Here is a 6,000-nt window from a genome sequence, read left to right as displayed (position 1 = left end):
AAACATATAACTTGGGTCGCCGGGTTCGTAGCGCAGTGTGCTTAACACTGTGACCTCAACAATAACAACAGCCGCCATTCGCCACTAAGTAGTGGTGCCGTCACCACGGCGGCTGTGCCAGGCCAGGTGCACTTTGAGACCACGTGAAGTGTCGAAGGCTCGCTGACAGGAGGTCGCGGGGCAGACCCAGGTGCCATGGGTTGATTGAGATGACTGGCCGATGCACTACCTGTGCCCCCCTACTGTGCCAACTTGCTGCACTTTAGACGCTCCGCTTGTTGTTGTGAGCGTCATTCATCTGCCCCTACTCACAGACACACACACACCATACATACACGCGGCGTACATGTCAAAGGGTACGGGCACTCGCGTTCCAACACAGATCTCCACGTCTCTTCTGTGCTCAAAGTTAAAATGAAATATAATCATAACTGCATTCTGCGTCTCCACATGTCAATAAAATCTAGTTGAGTCCATTGGCCGACTGGCATTCCACACCAATATTATCCAGCCAGCAGCTTGTATGTTAAGCGATCAAACTCTGGACTGGTTTCCACCTTCCGGGTGTCATCAGCAGAGTTGTGTTTCACGAATGCTTTCCGCTGGGTTACCTACCTAATGTTATTGGCAAGAGTACCCCACCTAAACTCCGGGGCAGGGGCTCAAGTTAACGGGGGACTGCTCGTACGCAGGCTGCGAAAAATTGTGGGGGGTCAGCCTCTGACAGCAGATAGTATCCCCGCAGACTTCGGGTGCTGGCACGTGGCCAACGCGGCCTCCACTGGGGGAAATTAAACTTGTAGCTCCTTTGACTTCTCTTTCTGGAAATGTAATTTACACAAGACTGCAAATCCAACGGGCTAATAGAGAGAGTGGGAAGCTAGAGCGGTGGGGGCTCACCGGGCCGGGCAGCGCTTGCCGCTTGCTGTTGCCGTTAATGTGCGTCGAGTGTAGACCACGTGTAGACCACGCGTCGAGTGTAGACCGCGTGTAGACCACGCGACGTGTGTAGACCACGTGTAGAACGAGTGACGTGTGTAGACCACGTGTAGACCGAGTGACGTGTGTAGACCGAGTGACGTGTGTAGACCACGTGTAGACCGAGTGACGTGTGTAGACCGCGTGTAGATCACGCGTCATGTGTAGACTACGTGTAGACCGAGTGACGTGTGTAGACCATGTGTAGACCACGCGTCGTGTGTAGACTACGTGTAGACCACGCGTCGTGTGTAGACTACGTGTAGACCGAGTGACGTGTGTAGACCACGTGTAGATCACGCGTCATGTGTAGACCACGTGTAGATCACGCGTCATGTGTAGACCACGTGTAGACCGAGTGACGTGTGTTGACCACGTGTAGACCGAGTGACGTGTGTAGACCACGTGTAGACCACGCGTCGTGTGTAGATTACGTGTAGACCGAGTGACGTGTGTAGACCGCGTGTAGATCACGCGTCGTGTGTAGACCACGTGTAGACCACGCGTCGTGTGTAGACCACGTGTAGACCACGCGTCGTGTGTAGACCACGTGTAGACCGAGTGACGTGTGTAGACCACGTGTAGACCGAGTGACGTGTGTAGACCACGTGTAGACCGAGTGACGTGTGTAGACCACGTGTAGACCACGCGTCGTGTGTAGACCACGTGTAGACCGAGTGACGTGTGTAGACCACGTGTAGACCGAGTGACGTGTGTAGACCACGTGTAGACCGAGTGACGTGTGTAGACCACGTGTAGACCGAGTGACGTGTGTAGACCACGTGTAGACCGAGTGACGTGTGTAGACCACGTGTAGACCACGCGTCGTGTGTAGACTGCGTGTAGACCGGGCGTCATGTGTAGACTGGGTGTAGACCAGGCGTTGAGTGTAGACCACGTGTAGACCGGGTGTGGTGTGTAGACCACGTGTAGACCACGCGTCGTGTGTAGACCACGTGTTAACCGGGTGTGGTGTGTAGACCACGTGTAGACCGGGTGTGGTGTGTAGACCACGTGTAGACCTAGTGTGGTGTGTAGACCACGTGTAGACCGAGTGACGTGTGTAGACCACGTGTAGACCGAGTGTCGTGTGTAGACCACGTGTAGACCACGCGTCGTGTGTAGACTGCGTGTAGACCGAGTGACGTGTGTAGACCACGTGTAGACCGAGTGACGTGTGTAGACCACGTGTAGACCGAGTGACGTGTGTTGACCACGTGTAGACCACGCGTCGTGTGTAGACTGCGTGTAGACCGGGCGTCATGTGTAGACTGGGTGTAGACCAGGCGTTGAGTGTAGACCACGTGTAGACCGGGTGTGGTGTGTAGACCACGTGTAGACCGGCTGTGGTGTGTAGACCACGTGTTAACCGGGTGTGGTGTGTAGACCACGTGTAGACCGGGTGTGGTGTGTAGACCACGTGTAGACCTAGTGTGGTGTGTAGACCACGTGTAGACCGAGTGACGTGTGTAGACCACGTGTAGACCGAGTGTCGTGTGTAGACCACGTGTAGACCACGCGTCGTGTGTAGACTGCGTGTAGACCGGGTGTGGTGTTTAGACCACGTGTAGACCACGCGTCGTGTGTAGACCGGGCGTGGTGTGAAGACTGCGTGTAGACCGGGCGTGGTGTGTAGACCACGTGTAGACCGGGCGTGGTGTGTAGACTGCGTGTAGACCGGGCGTGGTGTGTAGACCACGTGTAGACCACGCGTCTTGTGTAGACCACGTGTAGGCCGGGCGTGGTGTGTAGACCACGTGTAGACCACGCGTCTTGTGTAGACCACGTGTAGACCGGGCGTGGTGTGTAGACTGCGTGTAGACCAGGCGTTGAGTGATGGCCATCTGGGCACGGCTCACGCCGGGCTCGGCAACTTTATGCTGGATACTGGCAAAAAGTATGGCAGCTCGATCCGAGCAATAAGTGTTCTGATACTTGCCGTTGTCTTTGTACTGTTCATCTTTTGGCGTTCTCCGGTCTAACTGGTGATTTGAGACAAGGCCAATCAGTTTCAAAGACAACGCATGCATTATTATCACATCATATTTGTTTGTATGTTTTTCCACAAGTATGTGTGGTTAATGCCTTGCAAAACGCGGCTATTTGGTGTTTGAGCATCTTAGCGCCTCCTGTTTTATTGCCAGAAAGGGTAAAACTTATTCTTGTGTTTCATCAGCTTCACGCTGCCGCATGCGGCCGGTGGCAGGGCCAGGATTTGTTATTTGTTCAGGAAGGGAGAGCTACGGGGTGGGTGGGGGGGGATCATGTGTTGCTCTTATAGTCGCCTATGGGATTGAACGCGTCCCGTAGGACGTCCGCCGTGGAGATGGAGCGACGAATCAGTGCGTGTGCAGGAGCCGAGCGGATTATTGCATCGTGGCGGTTTGGGTGGGGATGACCTTCATCCAGCATTAGATTGACCATGGCTGGTGATGATCATAGCCATGCATTGCCTACCATGTGAGTGTGGAAGAGTATGCCAATACACTTTCTTTTCTCTATAACTCCCTCTAGTGGAGACTCTTCCACGAGCAGTGGCGTGTGCAAGGAATTGCAGGGCTGCACCCAGTTTGGGCATCTCAGGACCGGCACGGCCTTCATCCAACAGCGGCTAGATCATGGCTGATAATGATGTCGATGACGGTTACGAACCACCAGTGGTTGGCTCAAGTAGTGGTGATGCAGAACAAGTGCATGTATACCAGAGAATATGACACAGTGTAGGTTTGTACGAAGTAAAACCCAATAACTTTAAAAGGGATAATAATTTGTATGTTTTCTGCGTGCAAGGACGAATGTTATTTGAAGGAGGTCACTCGGTCGAATCATCAAGGCTGATTTCCAATTCGCGAGCGAAATTATTTCTTGTATTTTGCTCTTAATTTATGTATTTTAATGAACCTATTCATAATCGCTGAGGCAGCAACCATTTAATTACGTGTCCACCGTTTACAGCTACACATACAAACACACATTTGCCTTGATGTAGCTCAGGTTGCCCTTGCAAAAGAAGAACCAATGCTCGGGAATAATATTTTACCTCCGGGTTAAATTAAGTGCACAATACAAAGCGGAGACCCGAGTTCAATTACCGCTCACGACCGACACCAGTGATGAATATCTGAACCGGTCCTGGGCCCCCTCCCGTAGGTCGACTCGGCTTCAAATGAGGATCTGGTGCGGGAGACAAAGGCGGCCGGGCGTGGTGTTGGCCACCCACCCCCTCGTGTGTACCATGCCGGCCTAACAGCACTTGTCCAAACAGGCTGTGAAGGCTATACGGGGGATCTTTGTCTTATGTATACGGTACCCAGGGTTGCCAATTCAGAGGAACAAACTCCCAGGTCATATTCATGGTAAAAATAACTCCTCACGGTTCCACGAGAAGGGAGTAACTACAGCGGAATGCGTAGTCTTGAGTGGTATACTGCATTGATTCGTCGTAACTGACAACACGCTGGGAATACTTTTTAAATTTTTAAATTTTACCAGGTAAGGCCCACTGAGCTATATATATAGTTATTTTTCAGAAGCGACCCGTCCATCACAAGTGATAGCTCAACGAAAGTGGCTTATCACGTGGACCTTTACAGCAGGAAATGTTACTCTAAAACGTGCGTTGACCACGGGGCGAGAGAGAGAGAAACATGAAAACTCCAAATATACAGCAGGCATCGTCAGAGTCGAGATCGATGCCCACGCTCTCCAGCATACCAGGCGAGGTAGTTAACATCTCGCCACCCTGGCTACATTGGCGATACTGCGTTGGCATCGGCGCACGAAGAACAGAAAATAAACTCAACGCATTCTTCAATAAGGCTGCCTTAAAATGATAAACGTACGGGCCGAGGATTCGGGCAATGTGCCACTTAAATCTAAACAACGTACATGTGCTAGTAACTATTCATGTGCCACGAAGTAGCGAGGCCATGGCCCAAAATGTCACCAATTTTTTGTTTGTTTCTCCCTTTGAGGGGAGTGTTATTGAGGAGTGTTAGCGTTATTGACGAGTGTGAAGGGAGTGTTATTGAGGAGTGTTAGGGGAGTGTTATTGACGATTGTGAAGGGAGTGTTATTGAGGAGTGTTAGGGGAGTGTTATTGAGGAGTGTGAGTGTTATTGACGAGTGTGAAGGGAGTGTTATTAAGGAGTGTGAGGGGAGTGTTATTGACGAGTGTGAGGGGAGTGTTATTGAGGAGTGTTAGGGGAGTGTTATTGACGAGTGTGAGGGGAGTGTTATTGACGAGTGTGAGGGGAGTGTTAGTTGTGTCATCATAACAATCATAATCACGCACCACTCACGACGATGCATTCCCATGCAGTTCTCTCCTCTTATGGTATTGTGAGATATTGTTCTCACCATGATATGTCCTGCTGTGCTTTTTTTTGTGTACAGGTGTTGCAACCCCTTGCCCAGCTTCGACACTGCATAGAAATCAACCATCGGCAATTTTTTTCTTTATTTAAGTAAATAAAAAAACATAATATATTCATGTTAATAATATAAATCAAACATATAATATGAATTATATATTTGATTAAAGCAAAAAAATACTTCCCACCAAATATTATCCCAAGTGTGCATGTGGAAGACTTCCATTCGAAAGTATCGCATCCTCGCAGAGAAGCGCAGCATCCCGCTTGCGTTCGCGAATGTTCCGCGGCAAATCGCAATCACCGAGGTTACTTCTGGAGATACCAAGGAGCCGATTTGCACCTAAATTAAGCGCAGAACCAATTTTTGTTTTGTTTTTACGTGATGCCTTTTTATCACGCGGTCATCACTGCTCACTGTGCCGAGACCCGCCGACTCGCTGCGCTCGAGAAACCTCGGCTTTTGAATCGTTTGTTGGCTGAAACATGGATTAGAACCGCAGGGCCCATGAGCGGTTGCCGGATCTTTGAGTCTCTCGGCCACATCCTGAGCCGGCAGTTTTCTGGTGAGGCTGTGGCTTCGTGGTGATGTGGCTGGCACAGCTTTGCTGTTATCTGGAGTTGCGCGGGACGAACGGCACCCCGGGGC

This window comes from Petromyzon marinus, chromosome 20, assembly GCF_048934315.1.
Source record: "Petromyzon marinus isolate PM22_M1 ecotype Great Lakes invasive population chromosome 20, UKy_Petmar_22M1.pri1.0, whole genome shotgun sequence".
NCBI lineage: Eukaryota > Metazoa > Chordata > Hyperoartia > Petromyzontiformes > Petromyzontidae > Petromyzon > Petromyzon marinus.
This window is presented reverse-complemented; position numbering follows the sequence as displayed.